Source organism: Tenebrio molitor, chromosome 1 (assembly GCF_963966145.1).
Source record: "Tenebrio molitor chromosome 1, icTenMoli1.1, whole genome shotgun sequence".
NCBI lineage: Eukaryota > Metazoa > Arthropoda > Insecta > Coleoptera > Tenebrionidae > Tenebrio > Tenebrio molitor.
In genome coordinates, this window is record NC_091046.1 from 17,436,348 (window position 1) to 17,455,764 (window position 19,417).

Below are 19,417 nucleotides of genomic sequence, written 5' to 3' on the forward strand. Positions count from 1 at the left end.
CAGCATTGTCAGCTAAAATAAAACAGGTCAGTCGTATTAAAGAATAATTTGAATTTTTTTGTGGTAAATTTAATGTGTGGTGCCGACTCAATAGTATGAACGTTTTCTTAGGATTCTGTTATAACCCTGTTATGAGGTATTAATTAAAATATACTATTTTCAACTGAATAAAAAAAAATACAAATTTGACCATTTTTTTTGTCGTCTTGTTTTAATTAATACCTCCTAACAGGGTTATAACAGAATCATAAAAAAGTCCATATAATGAAAGGATACCGCACATTAAATACGAGGAGCTTCGAGCGTTCGGCTTGGCAGTGGGCCATCGCGAGAAACGCGTTAAAATTTGCCACTTTTTTTTCTCGTAAATTTACGAACGTTCGGGCGTTTCCTTTCAGGTGATGATATGGATAGTGGGACAACCACCCTCATTTTTTTTTTGTTCAAAATCCGTGGCACATCTGGTGATTTCTTTTTGTTAGAGGTGGCATAAGCAAAAGCAAAAGACGAGAAAATAAAATATGTACAGCCGTGATAAATTTATTTTGATCGTCAATGTCATGCTTGATGACTTCATGTATATACTGAAAAAATGTTATTCAGTTGTAAAAAAAAATATGGATGAGCTCTGGGGGGGGGGGGTCCGGACCCCCTGGACCCCCCCCTTATCTACGCCACTGACTGAATAAATAACAAGCGAATACCGAGAAGACAATGCATTAATTTTAACGAAAAAATTAAATAGTTACCCTGAAAAACGTGTTGCGTCTGTAGCACAACGTAGAGTTAGATTTAATTTGACAATGAGATTTATTCAGTCAACCCAATTGTAAATTCTCCCGAGTGAAACTTAAGTCCTCTACCTGGCGTGGTGAGACAGCGCCACCAGAGCAACACTGTAGTCTGGCAAGTGCTTCAATATCAATATTTTAAGCAGTCCGTCGGCCTCAGAACCGTCCAAAACTGTACCCACCAAAACAGTGCCAACGTTGTCCGACACAAGTTCGTTCTCGTCTTGCGTTCCGCAGGCACAGGCGCGCGTATCTCATCCACTCATCTTCAAAACATCCACACGCCCTGAACTTTCTTACCGCAGCCGGTCGTTGAAGTTTTGACGTTCGGAAGGCGTTTTCATGCGGAGGCTTCTGCCAGGTCCACTTCTCGTAGTATCCCCGCTACATTCCTGTAGTAGCGTAGTAGTAAAGTGTTTGCGTACGCACTCAGTAAAATCGAGCACCAGCAACAGTTGATACGTAATTCGTTCCACACACAGACCGAATAAAATTGCCGGCGCTCAAAAAAATGCATACTTGGCACAATTAACAACAATTGGTGGTTGTGTAGATGTGAACAGTGTGATCAGCGCCAGTCGCGACGTCTTCACGGTGGAAACTTGTCCGAAGTGTAGGTACCCCAGACAGTTCCAGTTCCAAGTAAGTACCAGCTCCATTGTTTTGAGCGATCGTAGTTTCTTCTGGATTTCTTTCCCCGAAAGATTTAATGATCGTTTCTACGAAATTATCGCCGGAATTAGGTACTCGAACCTCAATTATTCAATAAAAAGATAACGTCTCCAACAATAATAATCATTCAGAAATACGTCATTGCTTTTATCGTTGTACCTACTTATCAGTACTTATCTGTTTGTATTGCAGTTTCGAGTAATATTCTTGTATCTCTTCACAATTTTGCAATTTGGTTGTCTACAATCAGGAGGTACATGTGCACTTTGGTTTCGAAAGGTCTTCACACAGAACAGTAGGTAACAACGGCGGATCTCTTGCCGAGCTCTTCAGCTTCACCTTGTGTTGCTCGAAGATGAAGACTAGAACGGGATAAACATACCTACACCGTCAGGTTTCGTTGCAGCGTGGGTTTCATTACATATTGCAAGTATTTTTAACCCGGGAAGTAACCTGTTTCTGACATAACGGCTGTTGGACGACAAGTTAAGCACAAAAATAAAACTGAATGAGACAAGTAAACTATGCAAATGTGCTGTTTAATAAAAATCAGGCAAATAAATTATGACCGTGTTGGCAAGAAGAAGTGGCAGAGCTTGGTGAAGGTATTTACGGTGGCGCCAATGACCTCTCCTGTATTTATGCAAGCGCCTGTGTTTTTCATTTGCATGCCTGTTCACTATTTGGCTGAGTATGTGGAAATAGACTTGCCCCCGACACCAGATAATTAAACCCACGTTGCAGGATTGAAGCCAGAAAGTGACCCATTACTGTTCCTCGTAAAACTCGTATAAACAGCATCATTATACGGCAATACGATCGTCCATTCGACGACAACCTTTTTCTTACACATCAAGCGATGGTCGGGAGAAATCCAGATGTTGCAGCATGTGCACGGTTTGCCAAATAATAAACAAACATTACAAAAAATATAAATGTAACTGTATACAGTAGCGCGGCTTGGTGTAGGAGAGTCGATGCATCGCATGTTATGGGTGTTGTTAGCTAGTGCTCGGCTTTGGAGTGTACTCAAACAAAAGTGTCCAAAGGCATGACTCAGAGAACTGTGTTTATAGCACGACGCAGTCGCTGCAAAATTTGGTCATCTACCAGTGTTTTCATGTATCTGCTATCTACACAAATATGATTCAACTTCAAGTGTTGCAGACAAAACCCGTTGGATTATGATAAACAACGATAATTAATGTAACAATAATAATAACAATCTATTTTGTATGCAGCCATCATGTCGCAGGCAGTGGACAATGGTGCCCGTATTAGTTCGTATATTTTATGATGTTTTGTTTTGTAGTTCGTGATTTGAATCAACTGGTCACTTGTCCGCAAAGAAATTTATGGAATGGGCAATCAGTCACTTACAAGAGTCACCATTAAAACTGATTTTGCCTCATTTTATGGATTTATGTACGATTAATGAGGAAAGTACTCTTTTGTGCTGTATACAAAAAAAAATAATGGCCAAAAAACTAAATCAACAAGACACGCAAAACTTTTTATGCACGTCCTTTAAAGCCGCGGAAGTTTGTTTTATTAAATTGCGTACCTTTTTGCCGTGACAAATGTTTTATGTCCTTTTATGGTCGAGCTAGTCACTTTTGTAGTAATCACTGTAAGCTGGGTTAAGATTTGAGCAATAAACACAATACTAGATACACATATTTGGGAAGTTTTCTTTTTCACAGAGTTACGGATGAGTTTGTTTATGATATCAGATGCAATAGAAATACTGTTATTATCCAGTAAGTTAAAACCATAAAATTATTTCCAATGATCAACAGTTTTACTGTAACTACGATAAAGTTCAGAATTACCTCTTTGAAAACTAACCGCGTAATGTTCGAACTACATATTTTAGCAGCCAGTTAAATGTCTGTAATGTTGTGGAAGTAAATGACAAAGAGATCAAAGAAGCCGTCACCAAGGTATCGTATAGCTGGCTATTAATATTGTCTAAAATGTTTGAGTGAATTGCTACGATGTAAACTAAAAACAAACTTGTATTCAAGATAGAAAAATGTAACAGTAGCACGTTCACATCCATAGGATCTATAATAAGCTGCGGTGAAAGAGTTCAATCAATTAATTAATGTTTCCAGTGAACCAATTTTGAAATTGAAAATTTTACACATGCATTTGTTACCAGGAATTTACAAGGAAATGCAATGAAGTGTAGTAAATTAATTCATTGCTAAATAAAATAAATTCTACGCACACATCTCAGAATCTGAGTCTAAATATTTTGTTTCTGAACCTGAACATTTTATTTACCTAAGCTGATAATGCTACGTAAAACATTATTGTTTAGGTATACATATTTTATTTTATTTGTACGAAATTAACAAGAATTTTTAGGAAATCTATAGTTGCTATAAAACAAGAAAGTTTTAAAAAACAATCTATGTTTTATTTCTAATAGATAAACGTGGGCAAAAAGATGTTAAACATTTTTTCTGATTTTTTTAAGTACATATTTAGACCTAGGCCGTTCTAGGGTGGTTCGGTACAATGTTAACATCACCGTATTGAACATTTCAATCTTTTTTTAGATAATTTGTAACATTAGTAGAATTTGTAAACCTAATTACATACTATAAAACCAAACAAAACATATTTATGTACCTTCAAAGGCAGTGCAATAACATGAATTCGTCTTTTTTAAGGTACAAGATCAACAATTAATATACATATGTACGTGATACATACCTACTTATAGCGTCATAAATTGTGAATCGTGTACCAAAGGGTGTAAGTGAACAATAATATATAATAAATAATTTCAGCTTTATATTGCTTAAGCCACGCGCCTACGGCTTGTGGCTCAATTCTGCAAACTCGTATGAAATCTTTCATTTTCAACTCTTGATATACAATATACTATTACGTACGTCGAATATTCAGAAATCGAGCAAACAGAATATGTAAGTTGAAAAAGTTTAAAAATAAATTTTCAGTAAACGTTTTATATTCAACATTAATAACCGGAAATAACCTAATTAATAATTATTCTAGGTGAATGTATGTATGTATTTACAACTTTGGAAAGACATAGATATCTGCTTATAATACTACATACATAATTTATTTTGCCAAGATCTGAAACGGTAGGAAACATTTTCTGCCCGTGTTTCCTGTTGTAATCAATATCGGTATCCCTGTTTTGTGTGATTTGTAAATGGTTATGTATTTTTTGTAAAGGTATAGTTGTTACGATAAATCGGCAGCTATTAAAATCTTATATATTTATTAGTACCTTGACTTATAATAATTTCAATGCCTTAAAATCTATTTAGAGATAACCAGTAATTATAATTTCAATAATTGAATAATAGAATAATTAAAAATGCAGTTTGGAGGATAAGTAGATCAATAAACCTACGAATTTACTACTAAAATAATTAGAATCTGGTAAATTTAGGTGTCTAAGAACCTTGAAAGTTTCCTTGAAAATAAAAAATTAAACGAAAAATTGTTGTACATATTTGAATGTTCGAATTTTATTGCTTCTTCAAAGGAGCAACAGCAATGAAAAAATAATTTGTTCGTTACATGACTAGATACAATTTCCTTTTATTTGGACACATTATTTATACGTCGGCAACCAGGAAATCACTCATGTTTTGCGTTATTTGTTGCTAAACTCATCTCCAATCAGGCATTTATTATGTAGACTTTCTAGGTATATTTTTTTGGAAGGTTTCTGTTTGCTGACTTTGATTTGTAAAACGTCACAGCGATAGTGAGCTATAAATTTAATTGATCATCAAACATGCGGGTGGAGGTTTTAAGTAGGAAATTTCTTTCGATTGATAAATATGTATATACATATGTAATGGACAAAAGTTTGTTATTTGATTTCTTCATGAGATAGGTGCACTATCTGCCCTATTTATTGTGATATTGTCTAGTTTTGAAGATAAGTGGCGTCTCAAAGGTGAAGTTTATGTAACCTGTTGATTGACTAAGACAATCAACACCAGAGGATTAGGAGAATAATTTGGTGCAATTATATACGGCGCAAATGGTTTCAGAGCGGTCATCGAACTTTTGTTGACATTCGTGTGGCATAAAATTGAATATGATCTTTTACCAAACACGTCACAACATCGATATGGAAACGCTGAACAATAAAATATTACACCATCGTTAAAGAATGTTACACCGACTGGAATTGCCTTTTTATTTTATTTGCGATTTGCGGGAGTTGCCATGTCATACACCGCAAAATCCCGATCACGTCTAGAAGTTCATTCCTGCATTATCATTTCATATTTGTCTTGATAAAAGTTTTTGGATCGCCCTTTATTGTTAACAGTTACTAAAAACTTATATGTAGTTCAAATTTATTTTCATCAGTTTGATTGAAACATTTTTTTATTCATAATTACGTATTATACATAAATACCTAATTTTCAAAATTTTAATACGTAATATCAGTTTTTCATCAAAACTAATATGAAAAGCGCTGTTTATTGATAGTTTAAATTGTATCATCCTCTTGATGGATGATAAAATAAATAAGATACATAAGATAAGACTAAATTTTTAATATCATTCTTGATGCGAACACTGATGATATAATTCTCATTAAATACTTAGGTCGTTGAATGAATAAAAAAGTAATACATTTTTTCAGCCGGAGAACCAGTAGGAAGTCCGACTGAGCTGAATAAAGCAAATGAAGTACCTAGATATGGCACCACATAGTGAAACGCTATTTCAGTTTGTAATTTGTACGATGTAAACGAAACTTTAATCTGAACGTGCTTTATATTGAGAAACTTTTTTTTTTAATATATTTTTATCCACGACTTTCGACGGTTTACAAAAATAATCTGCCTTTATTTTGTGTTAGGCTTATTACAAAAAATTATGCTCAACATCCTGTTCGCATATTTAAAAAACGAGTTTAGATTGTCCTGATTCTGGTGGACAGTGATAGTTTCATTGGTGGTTACAATGGTACGTATATATTCATAATTCATAAAAGGTTTAAAGATCAGGCTTAAACTCTTGAAAAATTTGCACTTTAAACACATACAGTTTTAACACTTTCAGATAATTTTTTAGGAGGTGGGTTAGACTTTTCTCAACACGCTCATTTAATAATCGTATTAGGAAGGATTACCTATCCTCCACATCTATATTAATATTAAGAAGTGTAGGGCTGCAGTTTGTATTACATATTAAAAATATGTCGAGACATGATAAAATGTTGAGTATCCAGATTTAGGAATGCGATATTTCAATGAAAACTGAGAACATTCCTTTTTTGTTTTCTTCAATGTCAAAATATAAATCTTCTTCAAGATAATCTGTAACATCATCTTAAGAACGGCAATTCTTAGTTTAGCAAATTATGACATTACCAACGGAACGCATTTTTATCGATCGTGTATTTATATCTCTTCTTCACGTTGGCAATGTCGGCGGATAGTACCTTATAGTGTTACGATTCGTGATTTTAGATTGTTTTAAATAGATCCAGGTGAAGGCGATATTATTCTCTACAGTGAATTAAAAATTACTGTAACTTCTGATTCCTCAAAATTCCTTGAAGACATTTTCATAAAACTCTGAATTACGGCATATTGCGTTATTTCGAATATGACGCACAGGTTTCAGTTGTGCCTGGTAAAAAAAAAATTAAGTCCATTAACATTAATTAAAGACTTGCAGTGATTTAACATAAGACATAAAATTCCAAGTAAGTAAATATTGTTGGAAAAATAAAATTTGCTTAATTTTTAACACTTCAATTTTTTGTTGGGAGTAAAAACATTAGCACCTCGCCACACATCACGTAGTGAATTGTTTTTCGAGTTACGGCGCGGAACAGTTGGTACCTATGTGTAGTATGATGAACCGGAATTTGACCATGTTGGCGTCCATTAATTTATATTGTTTGGGAAAATAAAGACAATAAATTATTTGAGACGACCTTCAACCAACGGATGTGCAAAAATTTGGTGGCGGAACGCAGTCAACATATTAATTATTACAGCCGTCTGCCTAAATGTTTAATTTATGCAGACAGTGCCTGTTGTATGTTTAATTTAATTGCCTGTTATGCACATTTTTAATGAAGGATTAATTTCGATTCGGACTAGAAGAAGCACATTTTTTATTTAAATGTTTGCCAAGAATAAATTATCAACATTTTTTAAAAAGGAAAGAAACAATTGTGAAAGCACACGGTGTGTCCGTATGATCTGCACGCTTACACAACAATGCACATTTACTTTCAATCTTATATAAAAATTGAAAAAAAGTTGTAGTTTTAGAGACAAAATTATATATGCAAGATATGTATAATAATGGAGTGACTACATCATGTATTATGTATACATATACATACCTACATACATATTTTTAATTGATATTAAAAGGTTTTAGCGTACCTGAATGTGTTTTTTAAATTTAAAAGTGAAAAGTATGATTGTTGACTGCTATGTTACGTAAATTTTGCGATAGATCTAAATTTAACAGGTGCAATATAATTAAATCGCTTATGAATGAATTGGGTAAACAAAACAATTAAAATGCTTTATTAAATCCTGTTTAAAGCTTACATCATTTACAAATAAATATTTATGTAATAACCTTGTTAGATAGGTATGTCTGAATGGTGAGTGAGTTTATGTATTTAAAATGGGACTACATACATACATATTGTATGTCCCTATACATACTCGTATAATGGTATCTACTTATAAGCTAAAGTTTCCTGAAATGTTTTTATTAAAACTGACGCACTGGCCAAAAAAATCAGTTTTCAATTTAGTTCAACGTTTTGTCAATGAAACCAAAATGGGTGCACAAGTAATTTACGTGGGTACTCTACTGGACTGTATCTAAACTGGTATTTTTATCAGACTGTTACATTATATGTACATACTTGAAATTTGCAAGATCTTTTATTGAATTTTATGTTCGTTATGCTTATGTGAAATGTTTTTTTAATATAAACTAAGCAAAAATGAATAGGGAATTTTTCCATTTTTGAATTTTTTATATCTACAGTTTAAAATTTGTAATGAAATGTGTTAGAAATATATGTATATGCACATTTAATGTAATGTTTCAAGTACCTGTCACATTTGTATCACAAATGTATCTTGTGTTTAAGAATACGTGGGAAGATTGGGGCAATTATTTTGCTTTCCAAGAAAAATTGTAGAATTCCCTATTCATTTTTGCCTAGTTTACTTACTCTCTTGTTTCTCTTGTTTTAAATCTAGCAAAATAAATACGTATTTTCTTTATAGGGGAAGAATGTGTTCATAATTTGTGAACCTAACGAATGTTTAATTTTTTTTTACTTTGAAAGTGTTTTTAATTTTGGAAATACATATGTATAAAAAAATGTGACAGAATGTTCTGCAATTACATATTCAATAATTTTCTGTTTATTCAAACAATAATACGAGTAAAAGTCAATTTTTGAGTGCATCATCTACGTTAGCACTTCTAGATATGATTGCCATAGCAGAATTTTCCCTTTAAAAAATAAAATTAATATCCGAAATGCAAAAAGCTTAACAAAATTAAAACAAGGCTTGCCTTTTATTTTTAACGATTTAATAAAACTGGGAGCATTTAATTACCTAAGTTATATTTAATTAGTTAAAAGTATGAAAAGAGTACCCATTGCTCTGTTTCCAATTATATAATTAAAAGCTATAAATTAAGTTTATCTGTTAGTTTTTGCAATAATCACGATATACTCCAGAATGTTGGCACAAAAACTTGTTAGCATAATTAACACCGAATACAGCTTAAAAATTAGTTAATTTGTGTCAACGTGGAAGTGAGTACACACGAGAGAAAAATAAATTTTCAAGTAGGTGACTCGTTTCTTTTTTTTTATCACATTTTTTCAATTTACTAAAAGTGTTGCAAAAGATCTAAAATGTATAAAACACATGACTTCAACATCAACCTTAGCCGCCATGTATTTGATTAAATTTTAAGATGTTTGACAACAAACATATGCTTAGTTTTTTCGAACTGTTAAACATTTATTTTTGCAATGAGTAATGGCTGTTCTTGTATTAAGTAAACTATGTGTTAGCCGAAAAGTTTATTTATACTCGGCGCAGTTGAGCTGGAGTTATTTTAGTTCTGTTTGGACATCAAAAAACTGATACTATCCTGGTTTACAATTTAATTACAATTTTGGTTGTATGTTTAAATTACTTATTGAATTGTTTAGCAATTTCGTGGGGCACTTATAATGTTTGTTATCTTAAGTGTATTTTCGACAATTGAAAATAGCTTTGAGCTGTGCAGAAGTACCCCATTGACAACGTATAATTGGGCACAGAACGGAAAGTTATGTTGAACGAGAAGTAAGTGATATTAAGTGAGATTATTATACTACATATTAATTGACACGCTAAGGTAATATTTTTTATTTTTTCGGAACTCCCACAAATATACTGGGTGCCCCAAAATTCGCGGAACAACTCAATCGGGCAATGTCTACTCATGTTAGAAAATAATTAAAAAATTCTATATCTTTTACATTTGAAGATATAGGGATGGGGGGTTCAAAAGGTGCAGCTTTGATCTTGTTTATTTTAAATATTAAAAAAGATTTTGAATATTTGTCTTTTACTAGCCAGTGGCATAATAATTTTGATTGACTGTGGTCAGGTGCATTATTTGCAGCATGTCGAAGAAGTGATTTTACATCGATTTACCTCAAATAACGTATGGGAACATGGCTTTCATTTTTCTTTCTTATTTCCATGGATACAACAAAAATGAAATATTTGCAGACTAATTATTGGGATACATGGAATGTTTTTAAATGTTAACAACAGCGAATTTTGTGGTACCCAGTAGAAAGTAATGATGTAAAATGACTTACGGTTTCGTGTTGAAAAGGTCCCATTAATAGATGCAAAAACTGTTAATACTGGCTATAGAGTTTCATTTGAAGTGTTAAACACTACCTAGTTACGCCACGAAAATTAGAAATGTGTAATGTTCAATTACTGCCTGTCTAGCTCAAATCAATTTTTTTAATCTACATGTTAATTACTTTATGAAATTAAGAGTAAGAAATAATCAATGAATACTATTTTTTTGTGACAGTTATTGCAAGTGCTGACTTTCAATTCGGTGAATCAAAGATTGTACCGACGTCGTTTCAGCAATAAAATTCCCAGTCGCAACGATAGTAATATGTAGTAGCAATAGTGAATGCAAAATCGAAACAACTCCCAGGCTAGGTAACACAGGTATGTAAGGTGAATCGAGACGAGCGAGGTGAAGGTCGTAGATCCTGCGGACGTCAACGAGCTCGGTTCCGAGTTGCCAGGACGACCGCAGGGACGCGCAAAGGGTCTATTCCTGGCCCAGGATCTAGCTCTTATTAGGTGCCATAACAAAAGCCTAGATCAGATGTCGCGAAGTTGTAATACGAAGTCTTACAAGAAATCGCCTAATTACCTATTTTTATCGATTAGGAATAACATTTAAAACATCGCACTATCTTTCGACAAAAATAAAAAGCGAATGCTTTTTCAGTGTGGTCGTCTCCCACATTCCATGAATAGCATTAACTTTGCATAGCGAATCTTTGACATTTTACAGTTTTTATCACGAGATAAGCGAACTAATGCATCTGTGCGGAAGAAGACTAAATATAGAACCTTACAAAACTTGTTTGAATACGGTGATAAGATAAAATGTTGTTACAAATATAGTAATAAATGACATTCGTAAATGTAAAGCTTAATAAACTGTCTGTTCTTTGTGAAAGGAAAACATTTGCGTTGATCTATCATGACTCAACAATGAATTAATTACATTTTTAACGAGGAGTCATTGAATACTTTTCGCCAAATAATTTTTACTTAATGTTTTTAATTTACTCCGACTTTGTTTCATTAATTGACAATTACATTATGTTGAGGTAGTTAGGTATTACATACTTCATTGGAATTGACAACTAAAATGTATGCGCATCACAAAAGCAGTTCCAAAGTGATACACAGTATCATTTTACCTGCATATTTCTCTTCTTGTAGGTGTGGCTTTTACTGTGGAATATTTATTCACATTAATTAAGAACATAAAATGGTTATTGGTAATTACAACTATGTATATGAGAAAAACACAAGATATCATTAGAATAGAAGCAATTAAAATTAAATTACTGTTCCTAATACCTATCCAGGTGATTCTAAAATAAGTTTGGAAAAAAAAGCGATAATTGGTGATGATGAGAAGTCATAGACAAAAAATTTTTCTTATCAAAGTTTTTTTGTTTTCGAGAAACAAATGATTGAAAATTTGGTAAAAATTCCTAGTACGCTGCTGAGTTAAAGGTGATTAATTGATTATCTTGGTAGTTTAGCAACAATAATAATAATCAACGGTTCCTGTCAATCACAAACGTAACCTTAATCTTCTCGATCATTTCCATAAAAACATTTACAAAGCAGTGTGCTTGCAGCTACGACTTTATTGTGGAGTTGCTGGAACCATGATTGCTAATGAAATGAACAAATTCGGAAAAATTTTCCTTATTCATAGGCGTTGAAAATACAAGGATATACCTAGGGTAATTTCCATCCTTTTGATTTCACTTCCAAAAGTCATTTACGCAGAATTATTTTGTCAAGGATACTCTACATTTTTTTTCCAAACTTATTTCAGAATCACCCTGTATACATACATGGTTATTCACGAGTAATAATGGGCCTTACAAACATTGAAACGCAACCAGTTATACATTTTCATCGCCTTCGTGGATCATTTATATTTATGTATGTATTAAAAAAAAAATAAACGTACAGTAAAGTCCGGTTATAACGAACCCAGAAAATGTATCAAAATAAGTTCGCTATATCCGAGGTTCGCTATAATAGGTAAATTAAAGTAAAGTGTGTTTTTAATAGTTATTTTTTATTTTACATTTGAAATGAGATGAAGTAAATAAGTATTGAAAAATAACATGAATCCTTTGCAGAACGGTAATATACAGTGTGAACATAAAGTTTGGAACAAAATTCATAATAGCATTATGTATACCTATGTGATGTTTTTAAGAAAATCGCTCGGACAGGTCGATTTTATTTCGAAAAACCTGTGACGCCCAACTTGTTTAAATAACGTTATTGGTTTTTGAGCAATAACGTCATCACCAATGTTTTTTAAATGACAACCCCCTCTTTTTTTTGAAAAAATGACAAACTTTACTTCAAAAAATTAATTTGATTCTTGATGTAAAAATTTTAATTGACCTCAAAAAAAAAACAAACAAACACCAAGTTCAATGATAAAATTTAATTCAAATGTAGAAATTATCCCCCGCCAACCATTTGACACGAATCTGTTTGCGTTTCGTCCATATTGTGCAGACGGAAGATTTTGTTAAATTCATTTCGTGGCAAATATCACTTTGTTTAACACAACTTTGTATTTTTTGAATAATGTCGTACTTGTCTTTTAAGGTGAAGCGAAAAGTAATCGGGGAAACCCCTCAAGAGTTCGTTATAAAAGGAAAATTGCCTCACATTTTAAGTCATATCAGATATGAACCAGAGTTCACTATATCCGAAAGTTCGTTATAAGCGGGTTCGCTATAACCGGTAAAATAATACATTGAGCTTATGGAAAAATTTTCTTTGCTTGAAATATAGTACGTTATAACCGAGAGTTCGTTACAAACGGGTTCGCTATAATCGGACTTTACTGTAGTTGGTTTTAGTTTTTTTTTTTTATTTGAAATGAAGTTGACATCTAAATTACTGTAATTTTTTTAGGTTATTTTTATTTAAACACAAATACATCATAGATGTCACGTAATGACAACTGAAAATTGTCTTAATAAAAGCAGTCTTGGATTCATTAAAAAATAAAAAGATCAATTGGTATCTACTCGTTTGAGAAATATGTTTATTTGGTTGCATCGGTACGTTGTTAGGCCCGTTATTACTCGTGAATGCCCCTATATAACCACATATTGGGTGATTCAAAATTTTATACCATTGCACATTTATTTGACAGTTTTCAAATTGCGCGACTATGAACTGTCAAATAAATGTCAACTCTATTCTACCCACACAGTTGCCACATAAATTTTCGTACATAGTTGCCATACTTAGCCACAATCATTTTGAATCACCCAATACATATTATCGAAACCGTTCTCAATCGAAAATCATTTTTGATTAAATCATAAGTTTTCAGATCTTTTTGTTTTTCACAGCCGTTCTTGACTAGATTTTTTCGAAACCTATGGTATTACTCCCATCAATTCTGGGAAGAAACTTATTGAATAATCAATTACATATATTTTATATAATATTAAGGACAATTGATAATATCATTCGGATTATTTTGTTCCTTGTTTTGTAGTAACTGTTACTTTGATATGTAATAATATTGGTAGGTTAAAGATGTGGTCAGTTATAATTGTTTTCAATTGTTATACAATTATAATTATATATCTACAATATAATAATATGTAATCGTATAATTTTTGTGCTGGTTGTTTACAGGTTTTTAAAAAACAATCTTAACAAAGTTCAAATATTTTTCTGCACTAATCATTTAATAATATGTAATGTTTAATAAAATTGTAGAAAAAGCAGTAAAAAGTTTAAAACACTGTGTTTTAAAACAGATGAAATGTATTATGGTAACTGAGGGATACTCGTCGGTTGTTACAGAGAAAATAAAATGTTGTTTATGCAAACACAAGATGTATAGTTTGTGTTAAAAAATTACTGGGTAGGTATTTTGCTGTAAATCAATTCAACCGGTTGGATAATATGAATTGTACAACAATGTAGTAAAGTTGGGACAAGCATAAACCAGTTGAATGAGCCTCGCTACCAGCAATCAGCGTTAACTTGGTGCGAGGTGTCCCACCCCTAATCTTTACGAGGCTATGTCTGTTTATTTTAGACATCAATTCGTTTCGAATCGTTTGTCGGTGAAGAATCAATCCTCAGGAATAGGCGGAAAATGGGCGCTTCGATTATCAGGAGCGCGAGAGAGTCAACGCCATCGTTCGGCGAATAAGTCAGAAGAGGACGCTGGAGAGTTTCGTTCTCTGCCACCACCACCACCGTCACCGTCAGCCGCCAGTTTGAGTTCAGCCTCAGCGTTTCATTTCATTTCAGTTTCTCGGTAACGTGTGAGTAGGTGTGACGCCAGTCCGATCCTGCTAGGCTACGCAATCAGCTGGTAGATTTACAGTGTTGTGGTGAGTGCGGTCCTGCAATGCTCGGCAGTTCTAGTTAAGTGGCATCCTTGGAATTTCGTCGCACATGGAGCACCCTTTTGTACCTTTTCAAATCATCTCTGCAAGCCACAAGGTTAGCACTAGATCCACCTGTTTGCTTCTGCAGCAGGAGCGCACGGGAACCAAACTGAGAATCGTTTTTTGATCGGAAAAAGCTCCAACGGGCGTCATGTGGCGTCATCGGTCACGAATGTCTGCAGGAACGCACCTAAAGAATGTAGGCCTAGTTGAGCCGGTTTGTATGGACCGCGGACCAAAAGTATCGAAAAGTGCGGTTCTAAGCCTTGTTGCCAAGCGCTCTCTTATTGGTTGTTCTTGTCGTTTGTCGCCCGATCTCTTTCTCTCCCACTGCACTCACAATTCATACAACTTGTTTATAAACATGCGAACCCCCCACTCGAGTTTTAGATCATTAGAAAAAAATATACCCAGAAGAAAAAATCATCATTTCATTTTGGAAAACCTTTTGTCCAACATTCGGATAACGTCATTCTTCCCTTACAATTTGATCTTCAGTAGTGTGTGGAAAAAGGCCGAACAAAATGTTGCCGAAACGTGTCTAAAAAATTAAATTAATTTGCATATTCCTTCCTCAGTTCTATTTCGAGTAAACTCTACAATCGACCAGTAAAAGGTTGAGATTTACGTAACAGAACACGATGTAGTTTCTGGCGGCTGCGTGATTGGATAGTTGCACAGTAGCAGGGTCCGTGTAACGATTGAGCTGCAGGAATGCTCTTGTAGTAAATTTCAGTCTTTACTATCGCTGTTACTATACGCCATTGTTTCAACTGTTTCAGCGTTGCCAGCCGTTTACATTTAAATTCTAATTTCAACTTTGCTTATTTTTACATTTTATCGGCCTTGATAAGTTGATTATTTAACGAGTGGTCGGAACATTTTAAAATACTCAAATTAATGATGAGATAACATTATTGTTTTTTTATATCATTGTCAATCATGCTAATATGTTTCGCGAGTTGTTCACGAGATAATTTATTATCCACCGTTTATTTGTAAATAAATCAGTAAAATAGTTATTTATGTATCAAGGCCCAAAAAGTGCATCTTTTTCGTCCGAGTCTGGGTTTTTTAGTGGAGGAGCAGCCAGCCGAGTGTGATGACAGTTCCCGTTTTTTTTTGCAACCAACTGTATACATATACTATTCCGGACACTGAATCTTGGCCAACATTTTTTAGACATTTCTAAATAAAATGATGTAAACCAATCATTCGTGTCATTAATAAATGACAATTATTAAAAATCGTTTTGAAGTTTTTCTTGTGACATCAAAAAAGCAAGGAAATGGCATTAACGAGTCAAAAAGTTGGGTTATATTCAATAAAGGCCAGTTCACACATATTTGTCAGTTAAATGTCAGTTGTGGCCAAGATTCCGTGTCCGGAATAGTACCACTTTTCACATTATGTATCTCCGGAAACGAACACGAAATATGTAGTAGTTTATTTAACGAGTTCGTGTGTAAATTGGGCTTTTTTGTTCGACGACCCCCTTAAAGGCTCCAAATCGCTTAAAATCTTTAAAATTAGCTTGACGTTTCGTTTTGACAAGTTCTGACATTTATCAAAATCCGTTCACACAGGAAAATATGTATTCTCAAATTATGACAGTGTCGAACAAAAAAAATCTTTTTATTGTGCCTTTGATTTCAAAGTAGGAAATTAAGTAGAAATTATTCTATTGTAGAAACTTGCGTTGACGCAAACCGTAGTAACACTACTGCCGACTTTTTATAAAGTATTAATTGATTCAATTTCATGACATTAATGAGACCGAAATTTGAAATTTTTTTTGCTGTACCATGTGCACTGTTCTTCAAAGGTTAATTAGTCCTCATTAATCAAAATTAATAGACACTAATTATTTATTAATTATTTTTTTATTTTTAACGAAAACAAAGTGCTCGTAGACAGTTTACACAGTGCCTAAATTTGTGACTGAATTTTTGTGACAGATGCAGTAATACATGACCTGGTTTTCTGGATATCGACTTCAAATTAGAATTAAAACTTATTTTTTTTACATACGAGTATGTACTTAATATGAATACTGTTATACTCCGTACTCTGGTAGATTGCACGTTTTTTGACAGAAGACAGACACAGAAACCGGTTTGGCGGGAATTAATCTGCAGGGGTACAATGGTTTTCTACATAACGTGAAACAATTGAGATGGAGAGTTTAGTATTTTTCACTGCTTTATGTTTTGGAACTAGAATTTAAAAACGTGCAATCTATCACCGTACGGAGTATACGAATTTTTATGAAGTAGCTTGCTGTTTTAATTAGGAGAACATAATAGCAAAGAATTGTTGAAGTTGCTTGGTCAAAATATACATGTACACATACATATTATGTAATTTGTTTGCAACTTTCCCAGTTTGTATTTGTAGGTATTTTGTAAAATATATTTAATAAATATGTAAAATAAAAGATTTCTTATAGTCCGAAATGATAGCATAATTGTAGCTTCTGACTCATAAGCTAACAGGTTTTTCTAAGGTTTTACCAACGGATAATACTTTCGATGATGTTCTAATTAACCAGTTAAGATGTGATAAACAGTTGAGTAATTCGAAATGGTTTAAACTGTTATGGGTGACAGTAGTAGCATATTTTGTAAATTTGATCTGTTTTCTTTGAGCTGAACTATTGAAATTGATCCGTGTTCGTCTCGGCCTTGCAGTCTCAGAAGGAACAATGGTTTGTGGTGACGCGCGTGCATTCTGGGAATGTCAGGGATGTCAAAATTGCAACAAATTGATATTCATACCATACACACCTATTAGAATTGCATTATGGCAATGTCTACTTTACAGTCATTACTGAAAACGGTCGAGCTTGTTGAAAGGCTGACTAGAATCCGTAATTGATGCGTGGACTGGATCCAGACAAACAAGATAACTTAAAGCTAGTTTCAACTGCACTGCGCCGACAAATTCGCATAGATATTGCAAAAGAAATCTGAAACCGACTTTCAGTATTTGCGATATTGTAGCGAAGGAGGCAACGCATGGTCATTGTAAGAAAGGATCAATGGCCGTTGCCTTATAAAGCTAATTTTTTATGCTGTTTCGGTCGAGTGAATGTCAGATTGCAGGCAATTTGAAAACCTACAAATTCCACATTCTGCCATTCTACTACAGGAATTGACTTACATGTTATATTATTGTCGGCTAGTCGACCGTAAACGCTGTAATTAATTTTATACGGTTGAAAAAGGACCCAAGTCATCGGTATAAATTTTGGAACCACCACCAACTTTGTCATTCAGTTAATTAAATATTTTCTCCATCCGTGAAAAGCTTGTATTTTTGCAAACCGTCTGTCAGAAACAGACATAAATGACTTCACTCTACAACCGCTTATTAAACTTTTAACTGCGAATCTACTTACAAATCATGAATTTTTTCCACAAATAGACGGTAGTGGATGACTCATATCGTGAATTATTCATTTGTTACATAATACAGTGAAAAATACGTACTAGCACATAATGAAATGTTAATGCTGAACGTTTTAACAACGTTGTTCATTTAAATTTTACAATAGCTAACAAGTTACTAAATCTACAAATATGACCGAAACGCGTACCTATAAATATGGATGTAACAATAAAACTTCCATCACGACATTATACAATGAAATTCAATAGCGAGGTTAAGGCTAGATGATGCCGGAGAAACTGTTGTGAAGTAGGGAGGTACTTAACTACCTATTGTAACTACATAGAATTATACAACTACCAATTCAACGGTAACAGTAACCACAACGTAAAAAACAAATCTACCTTTTCCAACAGGTATCTACATCTATGTATTATCAGGATAGGAGTTTGGAATAAATTCACTGTCCGAATAAATTTTACCATCTACTTGAAGTTCGTCCTGATCTGTTCAGGTCACTGAAGTAACAGAAAAGAGTCAATCGGAGACCATATGCGCTAACGATTAAACTTGATTATTTTTCTGTTTAGAAGAGAACAAGTTCACAAGTGTTAACTTGTGTTGTGTCAATAAATTGAAAAACTGTGAGTCCTCTGAAGTAAAAACATTGTCCGAAACGATTACGGGCATGTGGGACAGTTTATCAAGAAACAGTAGTCGTGATTCACGGGCTTTACCGAGAACGAACAAAAATATATTTCAACTAAATTTCGTTTGAAGCTGTAGACAGTAATGAGCTTACAGCTGGTAAATGCCGTACTACAAAGTATGTATGTATATGTATGTATCTGCAATATCTAGGTACACCATCAAGGTTATATCTATGTATCTTCCCGTCGACGTTTAGGATGTGGCTATTCTGTGTAACACCACCATAAGTCATTATCTGTGCTTCATGAACTTATAAATGACTTATTGTGTTGTTAGAATTGCTTCTTTTTTGTGATGGTGCTGGTATTGTAAAATAATTATGTAGTAGTTTGCAGTCTTGTGTGGTGGATTTCGAACTTTCATAGTGACTGAATGAACTTTTCCAGTATTGATCCGGTGTGTGCTAATGGTGATTTCAAGTTCGACCGTGTCAGATAAGCAAGTTGATCGAGTACGCGAAGTCACGCTACACGGGACAAACGTATTGTACCTTTAGATCATTATCGTGTAAAGTTATGAAAATCATCCGTGCCCGGCGTATTGTGTCGAC

General features: G+C 33.6%; 1 protein-coding gene across 2 annotated transcripts in view; it reads left to right on the forward strand.

The window, feature by feature from the left end:
• The first annotated feature begins 1,174 nt into the window (after positions 1-1,174).
• The window catches only part of Atx-1 (Ataxin 1), a 59,758-nt gene continuing 41,515 nt past the window's right edge, over positions 1,175-19,417 (forward strand). The window contains exon 1 of one of the 2 annotated variants that reach the window (XM_069062106.1): positions 1,175-1,433. The gene's annotated coding sequence lies outside the window, so the exon portion shown is untranslated. Of the gene's footprint in view, positions 1,434-14,600; positions 14,822-19,417 lie in introns of those variants that run through there. The other variant, XM_069062105.1, reaches the window with a different exon arrangement.